The sequence below is a fragment of the Apteryx rowi genome, unplaced genomic scaffold, assembly GCF_003343035.1.
Source record: "Apteryx rowi isolate R43461 unplaced genomic scaffold, aptRow1 scaffold_75, whole genome shotgun sequence".
Classification (NCBI taxonomy): domain Eukaryota; kingdom Metazoa; phylum Chordata; class Aves; order Apterygiformes; family Apterygidae; genus Apteryx; species Apteryx rowi.
The window spans coordinates 2,602,678-2,623,638 of record NW_020451038.1 but is presented as its reverse complement, the minus strand read 5'-3'; the positions used below and the strand labels follow the sequence as shown (position 1 = coordinate 2,623,638).

Genomic DNA, 20,961 nt, shown 5'->3' with positions numbered 1-20,961 from the left:
GGAAGACAGAGCTGGTTAATCCACAACCTAGATAATCCAACCATGGATAATCAAACACTGACCATGTCCAAGACATGATTTTACTGTTTTCTTCTTTAAAGTATCCATTGGCAATCTGACATAATCAAGAGTCCTGCCACTTACATTAATATTCCTCTGTATTCTAATTACTAGCTGGATTTGGAGGTGACCCTAAGATCAGTTATGCTATATAATGTAAGATATAATGTAGTTTAGAATATAAAATAAAAGGATACCACTGACTAGAAAGTGGAGAGGCTGAGTGAAATTCTGTGCAGTGTATGAAAATGTAGTACATAATGGCTCGTAGTCATCTTTTGAAGACTTCTTGACTTTGGTGGAAAAGGCTTATCTTCCTGTAAGTAGAGACATTCCTCTGCTGTGACATAATCTCACTTTTTATCTTCTGTCTGCTTTATTCTTTTCAAAGAAACCATAGAGAGAAAGATAAAAATCCTCTGGTGACCCCTAGATCTCAAGAGTGCTTAATGCTTGTGAGTCTTTCATGACAGGTGACTTTCTAAGAAATGTTGCTGGAGGAGTTTATGGGTCTCTTACACCTGCTTGATGGCTTTAGGACTTTGTTCTGCAAAGTTGCTGTTGAAATCGCTTACCATGGAGAAGATGCAGATCTCCAAGAGGCACTCAGCAAGATCTTCAGGATCAGATCCTTCCTGCCCGATCCAGCACTGCTGAAGCCAGTGGAGTTTCATCCCTGATTTCAAAAGGCTCCTAATCAGGCCTTAGAACTGTGGCCCTTTCTTTCCTTCATCCCTTAGTGCAGTTAATATGATTACAGTTACATAAGGTGTGTACAGCGCAGAGGCTGCGTGCCGGGGCTTCATGCCACATGGGATACGATCTTTGCCCCAACATGCTGACAGTCTAAGTTTAGATTCGGTGCAATGAGTGAAAGTAATAAACAAAGTGGGAATAGGCACGGCAGAGGTCACAGCAGCCAGATCACGGGTTGCCCTGATTTGGTAGGTGCATATCCTGATGGCAGTGCTGATTAAATAGAGTGACTCACCAGCTGTAGGCTGGGAGGAAGAAGTGGGGCGTTAGAAGGATGTGGCTGTGGGGAGACCTGGTGAGCAGAGATTAGGAGGAAGGTTCATGCCCAGCGGACTAGAATAGCTTGTCCACCAGTTTCATTGTTTTAAGCATTTCAAGCAGGCTGGGTTAATCACTAACAAAGATGCCCAAGGGAACAATGTTGTATCAGTTATCTTCCTGAGCATTTGACTGTTTTGGTTCTATTTATTCTAGACAAAAGAGCTTATTTGTGATGTTTCATCTTTAGTCTGAATGTCTCTGATTTGGACATCCATTTAATTTGGAAGGATTCCATGAGACACCAGTGAGACTGTCTAATTAAAGTCGTGTTTTATAACCAAACATCTTTCTTGCTCCATGTTGCTGACCGCAGCTTTGGTTATGAATTGTGAAAGAATGTTAAAATCCAGTGTATTTTTCTCTTTGTGGACTCTGTTTATTTTTGTTTTGAACATTTTGACTGGACAATAAAAAATGTCAGTGATGCCAGTTGCAGAGTCTCTAGGTAAAAAAAATTTGCCTTTCAGCTATTGCATGGGAGTGATTATTTGCTTTTAAAAATTGTCATCCATGCATTTTTAATTCCCTTTTTTAATAAACTCTGGAAAGATATGGCGTTGTATGAAAGGTAGAATGAGGGCCAAATTTAGGACACCAACATCTCTTTCATGTCTCGCTCACTTTTGCAGAGAGCAGTAGCAGCAAGCTGAGTGGAGGTTGAAAGAAGCAGCATTGTTGCTTCTGTTCCCCTTGAATTCCTTTCATCAGTCCGGTGGACTACATGTGTCTTGATGACACATTTCTGGGTCACATGTCCCTGAAAATGGACTATATGGAGACACACGGCATGGAAAGTATTCTAACTAGAGACTAGTTATGTTGACAGGCTCCACACGTGATGTAAATTTGTATATTCCTCACATGGACTTTATTAATAGCACAAGACTGAGACAGGGAGAGCCAGTTATTATTCTTTATGTAAATAAAACAGCCAAAATAAATTCTTTTGTGTTCCTTATCATATTAAACCTGCAAATAGCTTATTACCCTATAAGGCAGCTTAGACTAGCACATGAGGCCATTAGGAAATGCAGAGCAAGTGCAAGTCAGAGAGCACAGATTTCCCCCAGCTGGATTGCAGGGCAGCAGGAGTGGCGTGAAGGCACCAGGTACAGCATTCTGAGTCCATAACTGGAGAAAGAATAGGAGGCCCAGATAGATATTTTAGAAGCCAGTCTCAAGTGTAACTAAACCAAGTGCTCGTTTTGATTTTGGTCCAGTGTACTTTGCAGCACAAGAATTAGATTGTTTTCTTCCTTAGCTCTGTCAACACAGATCACACTGCCTTTCCCAGTCAACTTTYTCCCGTTCAGTGGGATCTAGATTACTCTGTCTGCAGGATAGCACTCTGGCTAGGAGGTCAGAGGGAGAAAATGCTGTTAACAGTAGGCTGTCCTTCATCAGATTCCTCTCTGGCTCCTCAGTCGCTTCCACAGAAGGAGTAAGTCTTTCAGCTAGTAGCAGGGTAAGCTGTTGCCCCTGTATATGGTTTAGATACAGCTCAGGGCACAAACCAGAGTGGCAGAGATTGAATATCCAGTCCTTTGTGTTCCCACTAACAGGAAAAACAGAGAAATGTGTCTAGAGAGGCTTGATCCAATTGTTAGTGTCTTATTCCAGATACTGAGCAGAACCACCTGAATAGAAAAGACTCCTTAGTTGCAGCTCTCCTGTGTTAATCACAACCAATTCAGTTTATCTTCAGCAACACAGAGGACTATGGAAAGTCTGTCCCAGTAACACACAGACCCCAGGTAGCAGCTTACAGGGCAAATTAAAAATGGAAGCTATTTGCAATACAGGAGGCTTGGATTTTGCCTACTAGTAAAATTATTACCCAAATTACATAACAGTGCACACATTTTCATTTGAAGAGCAATTAGAAATTCTTCCTGGGGGCTCCACCTAGGAAGAGGAGTTATCTCCCATTTGTCAGTTCTTATATGATTGGTACATCCAGATGAACCATGTCTGAATATACGCAAGGAAAGGAGTACCAACAAATTGGCAGAAAGGAAATACTGGAGTCTGATTCAGGATTTCTGTTCCCAGCTGTATACCTAACTTGCATTTTGACCTTGATAAGTTGCTTAATTTTTCTCAGGCCTCAGTTTAACTATGTTTTTAAAATGGATAAAACAATRTATTTTTCCTATGAGGACACTGTAGAAGTTAATTAGTTTTTTTGATGAAAGATGCTTAGTGAATTATTAAATGGGCTGCATATTTAAAGGTTCACTCTCAAAGTATTTATCATGTGTAAAATTCAAAATGTTCCTCTGTGCCCTTAAGTTCAAAAGATGGAAATAAATTAGAGAAACGGTGTTTTAAGTGCTAAGTAGGGTATGGCAATAGGGCTATTGAATTTACATTTGTACTGTGAGCAAAGAATTCATCATAAGCACACCAGGCCAGCATGGTTTTCCACCATGTTTATGAGGATGATTTACCTCCTGTACAATCAAAATAAAGACACATTAGTGGCTAAGAATATTTTATTAAGTCTTTCAAGCTAACATATTTTAGCTGTAAGGGAGAAATCAGTTTTAAATTCTACTGACTTCTTTTCCTCTATGTCTCAATGAAACACCCCGCATTAAATTCCTGAAATTTCTCTGCTGCTTTAACTTGTAATAGGTCAGAAATGTCAGGGTATCCTTGAAGTGGAGCACTCTTCTCCAAGGCACTTTGTGAGCTTAATTAGCACAGTTATTTCCTTCCCCGTGCCTTCTCTAGGGGCTTTCTTTATGTCAGATGCTTCTAGGAGTTGAGAATTAGAGCCAGAGGTCAACCAATGAGCTGCTGATCGCTCAAGCTAAATGTAATTTAATGCAACAGTTCTTTTGAGCGGCTTGCAAAACCCCGCTGGATAGCGTATGTGCAGGGTGCTCCTGGATAGTGYGTCTATAGCCTCTGCTCAGTTCAGCACAAGTCATAGATGTGCATTAGTGGACCCGGCATGTCCCAAGGTCAATACCGCAAGATCACTACACCCATYGCTATGATACTTTCCTTTCACTCTACCGTAGCGAGCAAAGAAGCCTTAAAACTGTAAAAAATGAGCTTCTCTTTTTCTAAACAGTCAGTGGGAAAGTTTCTAACATCCTCAAACAGCACTGTTGTCTTAAATCTCTAACCTTAGCTGTAGAGTTGCTATAGTTTGGCAATGTAGCAAGTGTTCTTCATTTTAAAGCCTGGAACCAATTCATGTATCGAAAAGTCACTGGTTGAACATTTTTTTCTGTCCAAGGTAACTGCCTAAGCAGAACTAGTTCTGATCCTGCCTAATGATGTGTCATTAATGTATGAACTCTTTAAAATGTTTACTTATGAAAAGTGAAAAATTGAGCTTGAGGTGCAAGAAACCATTTAAAGTAGAATAAATGCAAACAATGCACATGGTCCAGTACACGGTGTGGTCTCATACCAACTCTTTTCTAAACATAGTCATTGAGTTGAAAATCAGCCCCAAGAATAGTATATTTCATACTGGGATTTTTGCATTTCCACTTGGCCTTTACCAGTCTGATAATGAGGTAAACAGTGAACTTGAGGAAGGCAGTTCAAAGTATTTGCACTCTTGAACCTGTGTCCCAATCCTGGCTATGTAAGAACTTCTGAAGATACTCACTCTAAAATGGTCATAGCCTGTGCAGGGCCATGAAACAGAAAATATTTAGCTTATAGGTGGGACAACTGAGAAAGGGGAGCCAGGAAGGGGACACTTCGACAGTGAAAAGCAGTCACAAGGATGCTGTAGGAAACAACCGTCATGGTGATGCTACTGAGACAACAGCTTTCCACCTCCCTGTAGTGGTTTTGCTAAGTTAGAATTTTCAGTGTGGGTATGTTTGCCTCTGGAAAGACTATGGATACATTTTTAAAGACCTGATAACAAAATTAAACCTGAATTCTGAAATAGTAAAGGAGTGAGGAGTCACTCTAGCCAAATATCTGTCCAGATTGCTGGATATTATTATATAAGGAAGGATGGGAAGATATAGATAGTATCTGAGTGCTGGTTGCAGTGTAACATACACTGAAATTCAGGGTGATGTAGCTGCATAGAAATTGGTCCAGCTTTATTGCCATATTTAATGCAGACACTGAAATATAGAACCTCTGTGAAGAATAGCCTCATATCTTGGGTATTGTTAGTTGATATTGTTTACATTGCATGTTAACAATGCAGTAAAACATTGTTCCTGGCAGACATCTGATTCAAAAAACACCTGCCTTCAAAAAATTTCGTCTTTCATATCTATATCCTTGTAGACAACCCATTTTTACCAAATGAAACCTGATAGCCTTGTGTATCAATTCAGATTTGAGATATTTTACAGTCTTTACAGATATCCAAATCATCTATTCACAATAGCTCTCCCTTTATCAGATCCCAAATATAAATGATGTAGGACCCCCAAAAGGTGCAATGGTTTTAAATGCTCAGTGTTTGATCGACGAGGTTGGCACAGTTGAATGTACTGTGTGTGTAGACTGGCAGCCAATGAGGCTGGGATATACTGCAGTAACTCAGGAGGGGACATGGCCAAATCTGTGATACAGCTCAGTGGGCAGCAGAATCCCTTTGTTCCTCTAGCGCTTCTTGAGATTTTGGAGTATTGCGATTTGTGAAGATATTCCTAGCCTTTAGCTGGCAGAGTGATCAGGAAAAGCAATTATAGATAATGCATTGTTTTTTCCCCCTTAATCAGAGACAAATAATTAACTAACCCCTGGCACATCTTATTTATTCAGTCTAGTTGCTGTCCCCATTTAACACATGCTCGTGTTGAACTGCCTATAACAACACGTGGTGCTTCTCAGCTGCTGTGCATTTGGGGATTTCAAAGGCCTTCGTGGCTTTAATGAGGGAGAGAGGCATCGTGTGGGCACTTCATCAAGGCAATAGTCACACACAGTGAAGAAACAGCAGGAAGGAACCTGTCCCATTGCCTTCATTTTATACACTGGCAAACTGAGGTTTAGACAAGGCAAGCATTTTGACCTAGTTTACTCAGAGAGCAATAAGGAAGTAACCTAGAAAATACCCAGGGAATAACCCAGGGAATTCTCCAGGTACAGTAGGACAATGAAGTTCAAATCTGAATCTTCATCCTRTGAGCTGCCTGCCAAACCATCCGCCCTTGCTGACTGTCCACAGAGTTGAATTTTTCACTTAATGCTTTTTGGAAAGAGTGGCTTTAAAAATAGCTCGTTTGATGACCTTAAGCAGCGGAAAGCTAGTTGCTTCCGTCCTGTGTGTTTTGCTGCAGATGGGCTCTCGGCTGCTGTCTCCCACCGCACATGAAGTTACACGCTGAGCGGGCAAAGGGGTGGGTGCGGCTGCTGCCAGTGGGTGCCTGGGCTGTGCTGGGGCTTGCTGGGAGGATTCTTGCCATTCCTACCTGCTTGTTTCTCTGTGGTCTTTCTGAAACAACACAAGCTATTAGCAATGGTTGTGTTATGTAATTCATTTGGGAAGAAAACACTCATAAAGTTAACGATCCCGTTCTCTCTGAGACAACGTGAGTGATGGAGCTGTACAGGGGAGGAGAGCAGGTGAGCTGAGAGCACACCGGGGCATCGTCAGCCCTCCTGCGGGCATGGTGTGAAGCCTCAACCACGCTCCCCTGCCAGAGGGTCCTGGGACTAATCTGTCTGCAAGCGCACAGGCGTCGCAGCAGCGTGCTGGGCCCTGTGCTGCCTTTACACTAGGCTACACACGGTTGGCATGGCAACACCATCAGCCGCATTCACACGGGGTGCGGAAACATCCCTGAATAACAGCTCTACCTGCCGCCAGATTGCACCTTCCTCGTGCTGGCGGGGGGCGTTACGGGTGCGCTGAAAGGCTTTCCCTCCCCAGCAATAAATACCAAGCAACAGGAGTACTTATCTGCCAGGTCCTGCTATTGAGAAACGGATCTCGGTTCATATAAGCAGGAAAAAGACGTTGAGGCTTATTTGTATTCCTGCCCCTGAGCACAAAGGGGCCAGAAAGCAGGCGGATCCCACCGATTGTGTGTTCCTCCTGTTTGGAGATGTAATCGGAGTCTGCATACTGTGCCGCAGCCTTACCTCATCTCCAGGGCTTGGGTTGGGAGTGCGAATGGCGGGTAGGGGACAGTGGAGGTGAATAGCTCCAGGGTGGGCAGGGGAAGGCTGGCCCGGGACGCGGCATCTCTCCCCCAGCTGCTGCTGTGCAGCGCGCAGCCRGGGAGTCGCGTTCATGGGGGGAAGGAAGAAAAAGGGCAGGGGAGGTCACCCCATTCGCGCAATCCTGACTAACCAACTGGAGAAACAGGCTCTGCATAAACAGTAAAAAGGGAACGGATGTTTCACTCCACTACTGATAAGTTTATCAGCAAAGCCAATGCATACGCTGGACCCCTAGGAAAATACACAGAAAATGTATTAAAGAGAAGTGGAGGGTCCTCAGTTAACCCCCAGCTTGCCACACCCTGGGTATCAGTGTCTGTGCTTCGAGCTGTGTCAATCATTGCTCTGGCTGACGTGACTCTGAGGTTGGCACGTTGTCATTTGTGACCACAAGGGCTCAGTCTTACACGGGATCTAGCTGTCTGAAGTGTTATAGAGATGTGTTAAGAGCAACTGTTTCAAAGGTGCTAGGGAAGATGAAAGTATGGCAGGGGCAGGCAAAGAGAGCGGGCGCGGATGGGGAGCACTGTGGCAAGGCCACGTTGTATTTGGGGTGGGAGGCGAGGCAGTGGCCTTTCCAGCTGGTATCATCCATGAATGGACCGTTGTCCTTTGCAAGGAAGCAAAGAGAAAAGTCCCCTCTACTGCCAGGTGCTGAGCTGATACTGCCTTAGCCAGGGCTCAGCCTCCAGCTCTGAGGTCTTAGAGCTCCAAAATGCATCATCCCCTCTGCCTCAAGCTTCTGCTCTGGCGTCCTGTTACACATGGAGTGTTTTGGCTGGATGGATTTTGTTCCCGGCAAGTGAGTGGCTGGGAAGTAGGTGTGTTGCACCAGGCTTATAATAGAAAGCTTACTTTGACCTCCACGATAGAGAGATTAACACCATTCCAGGATGATATAGTGCATCTTTTTTTAAGAGTCCAAAGGCAATTCCTGTTTACAGAACTACTATCTGGAGCACTGAAAGAGCCTGGCAGCATTTAAGCTGGCGTAGCAGCTGTCAGGCCATGGGGATTCCTTCCCCATAGCTTCTTTTTCAGGTGGACTTCTGCCCTGCCGAGAGAGAACTTGAAACGTCCTGTGAATGGCTCGTCTAGGCTGTTGCGGTTTGTTTTGCAAAATCACACTTCTGGTCTTTGAGACAAGAGAATGAGGAAATTCTTGCACCTACCCCTGCTCTCCACCACATGCATCTCCTCTGTTTTCCCAGGATGTCAGTCTCATCAAAGGTCATTTGTAAACCAGATCAGAGCCTCTTTGGGATGATTCTTTAAGTCTTGGGGTTTCCAAAGTTTCTTTTAGAAACTGGGTGCCGAGATCAACAGAAAGTTTGCCAAACCTTGTGAAAAATTTGTTGTTGACAGTGAAGACCCATTTGCAGTAACCTCTGACTTCCTTGAGTTATTCGGTTCTGCAGATGCAGTCTTAAATGCTTTGATCCATAGTAGTCTGACCCGTTAACCCTGATTACCTTCTCAAGCCCAACACTGTTGCCTTTTTCAGTGTACAGGCCTTGAGAACTGGGCCTGTGGTTTTGTTTCCACCGTGCCCACTTTTTCAAGAAGTATGAAAGGTTGAAAGCACTCTCTGAAAAAAGGAACATATCAATCTGCTAATAACATCTACTCTTGCATTTTTAGTCGTCTTCCTTTATATAAACCAGAAAATGCAAGGTCTTTCTTTTTGAGTAAGCATATTCTCATGTCTGTGAGGAGTTTGGTGTAAGTCAATCATCTGAGCCTCAGTGAGTCAGTGGGGAAACAGAAGGGACATGGGTCTAGAGTCCACTGTCCAACATGTTCGCTGGGGCAGTCCTGAATAGAGAATATAAAAAGGCCATAAACCCAATGGAATAAATTCATTGTTTCACTGATGGTTGGATTTGTCTGGTTCTGGAGGCAAATATTTTTACTTGCCTCCAATAGATTGCTTCAGTACATTCCTCTAAATTGTATTTGTCACTTGTTGACTGATAACCTGCTCAAAATGTTCATCTTCCTCCAAATTGAGGCACCTGGTCTGAGTTAAATGCCTTTAGTCAAAAAAGGAGTTATGCGCTGACCTATCATCAGAGCCCAAAATTTAAGACTTTTTTGGAAAGGTGGCCTTTAGTAAACACCTGTGTTTTCTCACATAATTGTAGTCTGACCTGCAGCAGCCCATGGAAGCACTTCTAGGCAAGACATATTTAGCTTCTTATTAGTTACTGCCTTATAGAAGAACTCTTGTGTTTATACACTGGCCAGGGAGCAATTTAGACTATACTCAAAAGCAGAAATTTTGGATGTTTTTGAAATATTAGAATCAGATTCCTAGTCACCAACAGAACTGACATGAAAAAGGTATTTGAATATGGAAATCAAGCAACTGGGGTATTAACAATACTGAGCTCTTTCTCTCCCTGAAGGAAAGTGAAGAAAGCAGTGTACACAAAGTTGTTTTATTTACTCTAGTAAGATCATGCTGCTAATTGATGATGCACCGTTCTTCCCCTCTCTATTTCTCCTTTTCTTCTTGTATCTAGGCCCTCTGGTCTCGGAAATTATTTACATCTCTTCTGCAAACCATGACTGTCTTTTCTCCCTGTCTTGCACTTTTTTGCACAATGCTTTTGGTGCGTTTCCTCCTGTTACCTTCAGATCCCCTCCCCAAACACACAAAACTGGTGATGGTGCAGATCTTGGCTGCCTTTATTGCCACCTACACTCAGACGATACAGCTGTTGTCTGCTGTCCGGGGATTTTCCTAAGGCTCCTGCGGCAGAGCAGTTCGCAGACTGATTGAGACGTGTTTGGTGGTTCAGCCAGGTTTGCCACAAGAGGGGGTGAAGAACAGAAACCAAGCGTGGAAATTTACTGACTCTCTGAAGATCTCATGACTTCTTGCTAAATCTGAAAAATGCCAGTAGAACAAAAATAATGTTGTTTCTAAACTGCTGTGCAACCTTTCGTCATTTGCCTGAATATTGCAGGGCCAGTGGCATTTTTTTGTCAGTAACAGACAATAGTCCATCCTTTCCTGAAAGGTAGAAGATGAGGAATTCATTAGTCAAGACACTAGTTTCAAGTACAAAGAACTTCTAGACAGATGGTGGATTTAAAGAATATATATATTCAACAAATTAGCACACAGTGTGCCAACTTTGCGAAATATGTGCACATTAGGAATATGAGTGGGAGCAAATAAGGTTGTGAGGAATCTTTCTGCAGCTTCTGTTTTCAAACACTGATTTGCTAAGAAATCCTTTTCTTGTCTCTTTTTTTAAGGTAAATATGTACAAAGCTCTTTAAATCATCTGAAGTGGATTGTGGTTATGACTAAGAGATAAGGAGGGATTTGTCTGTCTGACAAACTTCCCTTCTGTTTTTAGAGAAGGCTGGTATTTTCAGAAGTGGTAAAATACCGCTCAGTGCAAAATGCAGGGCGTATTGTAGATTGGAGCTCTGCCAGTTTATGGGCTGAGCAAGAACTGTTGAAATGCAAGATACTTGAAGGCCCAGCTCTGTGTCCTGCACAAGAAAAGCCCCCAGTGATGTCTCTAAATAAAGCTCTCAGTCTCCAGCCTACAGTAAATCAATGTAATACCTATTTCTAAGTCAATAGGAATTTTGTCGTTAGCACAGTTAATATGTTCTTAGTCATACTGGACCATATCATCTATACATCAGAATTAATAGTGTTTGTTTAAAAAAATAGCAGGAGGGAGGAGGAAGCCAGGAGTATTAAACACAGAGCAAAAATGCCCTGAGTTTGTAGTATGCCTCTGGTTAGGGCACAAAGTGAATGTGAAATAATGTAATTTCTAAACAAGCCATGGCTAGAAGTAGAAACTTCAACAGTGATAAGAGACCACCAGTGCAGTCAGCTCGAGCACCATGAGAGACGATAGCCAACAGAGCTTGCAAAGCTCGTTCAGTGGATGGTGCAAGGCCCTGCCACTGCCAGTAATGCTGTGCAACTGCTTTTACTTTCTTATTATTGATAAGGCTTTCTAAAGACAAGGGCCTAGCTCACAGGCAGCTGTACCAAAGTCATGCAGGCCAGGAGATCTGCCTACTTAGGGCTGCTTTTAGGCCAGGGCATGAGGGAACAAGGTAAGAAGCTGCATGTGGTCCATATGGTGCCCTCTATAGAAGCGTCCCTTTTCTGAGCCCTTGTTGGGGCACTGCTGTATTAATTCAAATACCAACAAAACTGTAATGATTTAGAGCAGAAATAGGACACTTGCAGAAGGATAAATAACTAGCTAGATAATAATGATCTCTTACTATGCACACTAAAGAACTTGTTATAGTACACCATTTATAGCAAGACACAACATACTGAAATTTGCTATATTGAAAATCTGGATCTGGATCTGTCCAGGAAAGGGTAAAGAAGATAATCCCAAAGACTTCAAGAAAATAAAAAAATCACTGAAGATCAGAAAATGAAACCCACAGAGAAAAGCAGACACATTGAAGGCAGCAAGATTGCAGCCCCATACGTCATATAAAATGAATGCAGTTCATCAGCCTGAATTGTTCATGCTCAGACCATATATGTTCAGTTCTTGACAAAGTAATCTCTTTACAAAGCTACATAATGCAGCAGAGTCAGCTAAGAACGAGTTATAAACAAAGAAGCTATTCAGCTGTCAAAGCAATTTTCAGCTATATTAAAACAGAATACGGTGGGAAGGATTCTGCAGAGCCTTCTGCTGGGTGCTGTCCCGTGAAGCCGGTGGCATTGCATGTGTGTTAATCGTGCGAAGAGGGAGCGTGCGGGTACGGGCACCCACACAAACACATGTACACACACGTGCGCAGGATAATCACCCGTCGTCTTTCTCGGCTCGTGTTATAAATTGCAAAACGCTATTTAAATTGCATTTTCACTTTGCATTTGTGGATGTCACTAAGTTCTGTCCATTCCAATGACGTGTTTTGTTTCCATAGTAACCAATGTACTTTGGAGAGGGAAAAGCAGAAGGAGACTGAAAAAAGCAGAAAAATCAAGTAGAATAGGAGAAGTGTGTGGTGTGAACAGATGATTTGTGTAGTCGTGCTTTTAACAAAGTGAACCTACTTCTTCACTAGGGAGATGCCTTATTTGTTTGTGGTTATGCCACTCCAGAAAAATTCAAATCCCTTCAATTTTATACCAATAAAATGAATACAGAGTCCTAGTTCTTCATATATACTATCCGTCATCAGATATGCTATATTTGTATTAAGAGGGCCAGGGCTTCAGTGTACTTTCTGCCACATGACTTTTGCTGTTTGCTATGTCTCTGGTGTCATTAGCAGGTGTTTCCTATCTTCATCCCCAAACTGGGGAAGGAGGCAGGGCCTGGGAAACTACAGATTTCAACTAAGGTTCAATGAAATACCTGTCAAGCTTTCCATAAAAAAGCTGTGTATGATCTGTACCTCCCAAGGGGTAGGCGGGGCAGGGAGAGGCATGCTGAAGCTATTCTATATTTTTCTTCTTAAAACAGCCAACTTGCCATTCAATCATTTAATCACTAATTAAAAATCCTGGATAAAACAGGCTGTCTACAGCTTTCTGGCGAAGATCCCACTGACTTCAGGAGGGCCAAGATTTTACCCTTTCCTTGACTGCAGACCTTGTTTGTTGTTGCTTCTTTTTCTTTTGCTGTTCTATGTGCTTTGTGCCTGATTTTTTCTCTTAAGTGAATGTTTTCCTTTTCTCAAATATTATCTCACTTTAGCTTTAGGATATAGGGTCTTGAACATGATGGTCCCCAACAGGTAGTCCATGGCAAGGCTAGCTGGGTATTGCCCACCTCCTTTTCTGCTGTGGCCTAGGAGAGGATGAGGAGTAGATATGAGGGCAGTAGGAACTTCAGCAGCTGAAGACCTCCTCAAGAGCCTCTGTGTAGGCAGGCACCTAGACTTGCCAGTCCTTATTGCCACAGCTATGTGGTGCTTAAGGGAGTCCGTTGGCAGGTGTCTGGTCCAATGGAAAAGGGATGGACCAGTCCAGCCTAGAGCATCCAGCTATTTCAACTTTCAAGACTCAATACCAAGAGGAGAGCAGATTCTATCATTATCTATATGAATGCCATTGGTAACAGAGTGAAATTCCTGTTCTGTCTGCGAATATTGTTTGCTACACATCTATCCTGTCTTTCCTTTTTGTATTTACGAGTCATATCCACTGTAATTTTGCTTTCAGAGTCTGCCTTAGAAGAGACATATTCCATTTGTGCCTGGATCTGAATGGCCTTAAGGATACACGCTCGCTGGCTGCTTGCTTTAAGGTAGGGATGTGCTGGCAAATCCTGCTTCCAGGGGGCTTGTGGGCAGAGACCACTTGACTTTCTGCTGTGCTCTTCATGAGAAGCTACTGTTGGTCACACACGGCTTGTGTATGAGGGACTTGAGCCGACAAAAATTGCTGGGACCTACTGCATTCTTCAAAGCTTAGGACACTGAAGTACAAATTGATAGCAAACACCCTAATCCCTTACCAGCACGCTGGGTAGCAAAACCCACAGCAGTTGCCTGTAGCATTGACATGATTAGAGCCCATACTGTTCAATTTATCTTTGTGTGCCCAAATCCACAGTATCTAATCCCCAGTACTGACAGTTAAGAGTCTCATGTGCTAGTTTGTCAGTGAATTATAAGAATAAAAAGAGCTAAGTAAAGGGAGATATGATTTTGCTGATTAGCTCTAATCTTGGTTTTCTTTGGATTTTACAAGTTACATGTTAAGTGCTCTCCTTCACTTCTTTATAAAAAGACAGAAAGAAGCGGTTTGTAAAACTTGTGCCCTGTGGGTAATGTAGAATTGTTCTCTAGAGAATCCATCAGTGAGGATGTTTACTATATATTCATAAGACCCCATGCAGACCTTTAGGGTAGGCTCTCAGATGTTCATTCTCTTGGGCTTTTATTGATAAGACTTATTGTTCTTTCAATGGTGGGCCCTTAGAACAATGCAGAAGTTTCAGTTTGAACTTCAGGCACAACTCTTATCACTTCTGGTTTAAAACTGGGCTCCAGGCAGAACGCAGCAAGATTTCATTCAGCCTTTTCTGTAGTGTTGGTTACTGTTCTCTGGGGAAAAGAAAACTACTTTTGGTTTTAATGTTCTGTATTAGTTAGTCTGTGATTTGTTTTGCTTGTTCCAGAGGTTGAGTGTTATCTTTGGTACAATGTCATTCTGTATGGTTATGCTGAGCGCAGAGAGGAGCAACAGAGCATCTCTCACATGTGCTACAGCTGATTCATTGCAGTATTGCATGTACTTCCCGTGAGGTAATGAAATACCTCAGCCACGTCAAAACTGTGCTAATTTCTAGATAGTAGCTAACATCTAAATGCTAGATATTTCATGACGAGGTTGAAGGCCAGATCCAGAAGGTAATGTTCAAGGGTGATATCTGTGCACAGAAAAGTAATCCTCTGGAAGCTAATGCAACTTTATGCATGGGTTAGGAGGATTTGCATGACTGTAAGCTCAGGATTGGGCTTTTCCTGTTATTCAAGTACAAGGATGAATGAGAACAGTTAAAAACCTAATAAAGAGTCTGTGCAACCCAAGCATACTGTTTATCATCTTGGTGTACCAAAACAAAATTTGTAATGTACTTTGACTTGAACAAACAATGGGATTATCCAGTCATCAATTTAGTGCTGGTTTTCATCCTTTCTTGTCTTGCTGTTTCCTGACTTCCCTTCCAAGGCTTTGGAATTTTGATCCTAATTTTCCTCTTTTGCTTTTAATGAAACAAAAAAATTAGCTTTGACTTCAGAGCTTTCTCTTGCACTAGTGGATTTGAAATTCCTAGGTGAGAATCAGTAGGAGAAGATAATACACAGTCTAATTTCCTTAGAAATTTTATAGCTGAAGTGCTTACAATAATAAGGCTTTGTTGCTGGAACCTTTGATTGCCAAGACTTTGAAAGAGGTAACTGAACCAGCAAGTTCTGGGAAATATTTCCTAGATAGAAATGCAGGAGGAAGAAGAGGAGCAGAGGGACGCCAACAATGTAACCCATATAACTGAGCAAATAATTTTCAGCAAAAGAATTTCCATGTCAAGTTTAGTGTTTTTTTCTTTTGACAGATTGTTCATGTAGAAACTAAAGTTTTTCAGTCTCTGTACTGTTCCAAATTTTAAGCTTCTGGTTTTCTTGATGTGGTTTTTTTTTTGACATAACTTAGTGGTGATGAGTTCATGTTCATGTGGCCTGATTGGTCAGCTCAGTCATGCTTAATGACTTATGCCTTATAAACTCCTTTTGATTCAGAGAATTGTCATTTGTTTGTTAGAAGTAGCTTCTGCCCCTTTTTGCTCAAAGTCGGTGAAATTTGCTTCTAAACAAAAAGTTTTGTCATGATAGGATTCAAGAAGATTCAAGTGGTACATGATCCTCATGCTTTCCTGTTGTACAGGTCTGAATCTTGCATATAAAGTGTCTTTTTTGAGGATGACAACTATGAGCAAGTTTTCAATCACATGGCTATTCTCAAAAGTAACTAGAATTGAATTGAAGGGAAGATCTATCTGATTACAGTCCAACATATTCACAAATATTTTCCCATTATTTCTTCGCCATTTGTCAACTCTCCCTTTTATTTCTTCTCAATTTTTTTAAGTTTCTCTTGTTTTGTTCTCAAAAATGATGCTTGAATTTACAGTAGACAGGTTTGAATATTGATGGATTTCCATATACATATATAGATGTAAAAAGTGGTTGCTTATTTAGAGGGGTTGATTTCTCGTACTAAGCAAGAGACCAGATCTGGATACAAAAGTTGGAGGCATTCTTTGTGATCAGTCAATCTGTATGGTTGCAACAAGGTACCTTATAATGTAATTCATGCTGTGATGTGCCACTTGAGACTTGGTCTGAGTTCTTACTGGAGAATGGTTGCCTTGACATTATGATCATGAGAGGTTTCCATTCTCCTAAGAGAATTTGGGGCATATTCGTTCATTGGTTTTGTTTAAAAAAATACAGTTGCCTGTAAGATCTTTATCACCTGGTAGCTCCTTCTTGCAAAACCTAGGGCCATCTCCAAAGATATTACCTCTGCAGTGTCTGGCAGTTAGATTTTAAAGCAGGTTACAGCTTGTTTTATACAGATATTTGTAAGTCAGCTGTTTAGAGAACATTTCCCTTAATATACAAAACCTGTGAGTTAGACATTGTGTTTCATCAGAGGAGGTGTTTTTGTTAAAGAATTGCCAGAGACCATCCTATTCCCTTTTTGTGATACTAAAATTACTCTCGGTTATAATGTAATCCTGATACCAAATGCATCATTTCTCATTGGGAAATGAATTGTTCAGCATCAGCAGTATTTATGTTGTTTTCGAACTCCTGTGTGTGCTGCAAGGTGTGGTGAAATATTTCCTAGATGTTCCAACTATTCCTAAGAAAGGATACATCATGGAGCAGAAATTCAGAAACAACACCTTCTGTTTCAAAGGAGGCTACATGATCTGTACAATTATACCAGGGTTTTACTGGACCTGTATGGCACATCTTTCATTTTCTTTAAATAGATGATAGATTACTTTTCCATGTGCTGCTGCTTTCACGTGTTCATATCCATCCATGTGCTTACGAGATTTTTCCCTGTCTGCAAGAAAAAGTGACAGAAGTCAGTGCTGGTTCACTCATCACACTCTGATGCTTGCTCTCTTAGATCAAATCACTAAATATATATAAATAATATATATAAATTATACCACTTCACAGCTGTTTATGCTTGTTACCTTCACTTGTCTGTGTTCCTGGTGCTTCAGTAAGGAGAAATCACAAAACACCAAGAGAGTGTTAGTATGTGAAAAAACTGGCATGGACCTTGATTCTAGGAAGAGCATACACACATGCTGATAAACAGCTCCTTATCTAAGCAATACTTAAGAAAGTGTTTCTTAAATAAGAGTCCTTCTCCGAAACTGAGCATTTGGTTGCTGGGTTTTTTTAATATTTCAACACCCTGCTGATTGTGTTGTGAAATTCTTGCTGGCTATTAGCCAATTAACTGAATAACCTTTTACTTGCTTAATGATTTTATAACTCTTCTATGTGAGATAAACTTGCCATTTGTTCATTTTACTTCTCTCCTGCATTTTCTGTAAAAATACTATCTAGTTTTACAGAGATTCCAAGTCTTTGAGACTTAAGTTCTTGCAACATTATCAAATGCAACAATCAGAATGCATCTGGACACCTAACGAAGTTCTCATAATGTGTTTGTGTGATACTTATAGTATTATCAGAGATAGTTACTATTGTATTATTAAAGATATTGGGCTGTGGTATATTTTGTAATGTAATTTTCCACTTGCTTATTTTCCCTTGTTTATTGGTACATTTATTACTACACATTCCAGTTAAAGTCATCTTTCATTGCTCAGTCTGTGACATACTGCAGCGATGAACTGAGGTCTTCCAAATGTAAATCCCACAAACTGTTTGCAAAATAGTTCTTCTTTCTAATGGCCATCCAGCCCCTAACATTCAACTGAAGGGGTAAGTCCAGAAGTATGGTAGTGTCACCAATGACATCAAATTAATGAGTAGGAATCTTTTTAATTAGAAAAGGATTGAATAGGAACCAAAAAAAACTAGAGAGAAAATTTGTCACAAGAAAAAAGTGGAGACTTTACTTCTCTGTGATTTTTGGTGTTATATTTCATATTTTCAGGCATTTGAGTAATAGACACAAAATTAGAAGCATGAGAAAAGGCATGAAAACCATTTCTGAGGGCTACCTTAGCAGTGAGGGAGTGGGAGAATTCTCATTCAGTACAAATGAAATAAATTTCTGTCCGCAGGGCATAGGCACCGGGAGGAAAATGACTTATATGAAACCAAGGGCTGTAACAGCCTGATTTTGTTCTCTGGACCCAGGYAAATTTCATCCTAGCACAATAAATAAATACATAATATAAAGTGCAATGCTATTTCCTGATTCATGATCTTGTTAGACACCAAATAAACGTATATCATGCTGAAATGGTAATAACACAGGCTTAGTACATGCAGAGAGAATTGCATCCAGCTACTAAATGTGAAGAAAACATACCAAAAGGAAATGATTTAGAAGAGAATGAAATGCTCCTTTAGACTCGGTGATGATTCTGCTTTGTTTCCTCTGGAAGATGGTACAGCTTGTAAGCAGACATTTTTACTTATTTTCTTTCTTGAGCAAAAGAAATAAGAAAGAAAAATCCTACTGGTATTTAAACAAATTTCAGACATTTAACCATATACCATCATTATTCTATAAGCTGGAAAGCAACTTTAAAAATTAGGATGTTCAGCAAAATAATTCAATATTAAATCATCAGTAATATATAACAATATTAGCTATATATGTATGTAATAATATAAAAAGTGTTCTCTCTTTTCTTCACACTGTGTGTGACCTGAAAATGTTTTTTCAGGCTCAAGAACTATTTGGAGCCCATGTTTGTCAAATAGCGTAATAAGAGGAGGAGACATAACACCACCACCACCAAACAGTGTAATTATTGCTGCAGTTATTATTGCTATCATTATTATGAATATCGTTTACTGTATGGCTGGTGATTTTCGGACACTTCAGTGCTTTCCCTTGGCTCCACCGAGTTCATAAGCCAAGGACAGAGGTCAGGGAAGAAAATATGAATAAGCAATTTATAGAAAATGTATCTGCAAATCAGCAAGACCCCTGAGAGCAATAGGGGTGCGCTCTGGGGAGGACTTTCTATGGAAGGGCCCTCGCAGATGAGCTCGGTGTGGTGGGACYAGTTTAGGGTTTGGCGCGTGACGCAAGGGACCGGCATGCGGCAGAAGCGACTGCAGGTGCCGGTGAAAAGCCGAGCTCGGCACCGGCGGCTCGACGCATCTTGTGGCGAGACAGCAACAGCGAGGCCGTGGGGCAGCTCCCGAGCTTTGGTGGCGGCGCTGTAAAGTCAGGTTTTCTCCATGCAGGATGGGAGGCCGGTGGAAAGGTTCAAGCTCCCTGTAGGTGAAGCTCTTTGCAAGCCCTTGGCAGTTGAGAAAAGCTCTGAGCCGCCAGCAGTAGCAAAACAGCGGCCTCCTTCCTCACCAGTGTAAATCCGTCCGGCTGCACGGATCTGAGCACCGCCCGGCTGAGAGTTTGGCTCGGTGCTTACAAATCCCCTAAGTTTCACACATTTGAGTACAAAACAACTGTTCTTCAGCTTATTGTGTAACTGTGAGTCATTACCCTCTGCTTGGGGATGATCCAGCTACCTTGTCAAGGAACCAACACTGAACAGTGCTGCTCAGGTGAATTCGTTATACAACACCGAAAACAAGTACCTTCTGTCAGCAGCTCGTGGGCAGCCTGCCGTACGCCCGCGGTGAGATCCCAGGCCAATTTTTCTCACCGTTGCAAGGCCACATCTGTAAAACGGCTCCTCACCTCAACACCGCGTCCGTGCTGCCTTCGGGCCGCAGGCACATTGCGACTTCATGCTGCAGCTGGGTTGGAGGCTTTCCCCAAGGAAGCCACGTCCCCAAACCTTCCCTGGTCACACTCAAGTTATCAAAAACGTAACTAGATGAACTGCTGAAGCGCACCGGCTCGGTTGGGCTCAGGTGGAGCTGGGTCAGCCACACCAGCGTGTCGGCCACCGGAGCAGGGCAGGCAGTAAGTTAAGCAGGGGTTGGGATGAGCCATGTGGGGCAGAGGTTGTGTTTCCTCAGAATCGATTCAGAGGTGTTGTGCTGAAAGGGTGGTTTTCTCACTGGATGGCCAGATCTAGAAGGCATCGTGTGGTGGCTGAGCATCTCTGTTGAGTTACAGTACTGCTCAAACACTGAAGGCAGAGGATGAAAATAACAAATAAATGGCAAATACCTCCTGAAGGATCCACAACAGCAAAACAATAAAAAAGAAATACAATAAGTCAGATAATAAAAACATTATCTTACAGATTTCATACAAGCTTTGCCTTAGGGAAGCCACCTGGCTTGTGTTTTACTGACACAGCTGTTTGGACTTCTTTTTTCTTTTGCTACATAAAAAATAGAGGAATCCGAACAGCTGTTCGGGTTAATTTTTTTTAATGCCTTCAGTAAGTAAAAATAAAGGCAAGTGACATGAATAAGCAATGTGAAATTGCCTCCAAAGATGCTTTAAAAACTTTCCAGAATATTTCCTGGACTTTGTCCRCAGTGAATAAAGCTCTATCATTAGCAGAAGGGCCCAAACCATAAGGGGAAGAGGACATTTCCATTCAACTGCTGACCAGTTAAATTATTAACTATTATGGCCACTAACTGTCCAACACCTCTTCCCTTCACATAGCAAAGATTCACTGGATTGGGGCAAACTGGTAAACTTGGCCAAATTTGAATCAGTCCAAAATAACCTCATTGACTTCACTGAAGTCACTTAAAATTTCTGTAACTGAAACTAAAAAAAAAAATTAATTTTAATTAAACCTGTCCATAATCTGTTCCACTGCTTTGCAGGAGACGACTACTCCTTTTCAAGGGAGTAAGTGAATAGAGCCAATCTGGATGTTTGGACAGACCTCATTTTCCCCCCCAAAAAATATCATTTTTGCTGTGTTCAAACCCATTGTGTTTGGGGGGGGAAAGCGTCAGTTTTGATTAGTCCTGCCCCTCCCTGCACACAGCGCACTAATAATGTCCCAGCAGGTTGAAAAAGAG

At 41.7% G+C, this 20,961-nt stretch overlaps 1 long non-coding RNA gene across 12 annotated transcripts in view; it reads right to left on the bottom strand.

Moving 5' to 3' along the window:
• Positions 1-17,168, bottom strand: part of LOC112976604 — a 34,631-nt gene extending 17,463 nt beyond the window's left edge. For 6 of the 12 annotated variants that reach the window (XR_003257097.1, XR_003257104.1, XR_003257100.1 and 3 more), the window contains exons 1-4: positions 17,040-17,168; positions 16,839-16,903; positions 7,219-10,318; positions 636-2,774 (exon numbers count right to left, since the gene is read on the bottom strand). This is a non-coding gene — a long non-coding RNA (uncharacterized LOC112976604). Of the gene's footprint in view, positions 1-635; positions 2,775-3,947; positions 6,569-7,218; positions 10,319-16,838; positions 16,904-17,012 lie in introns of those variants that run through there. The other 6 variants (XR_003257102.1, XR_003257101.1, XR_003257095.1 and 3 more) reach the window with 3 other exon arrangements.
• Positions 17,169-20,961: the final 3,793 nt, after the last annotated feature.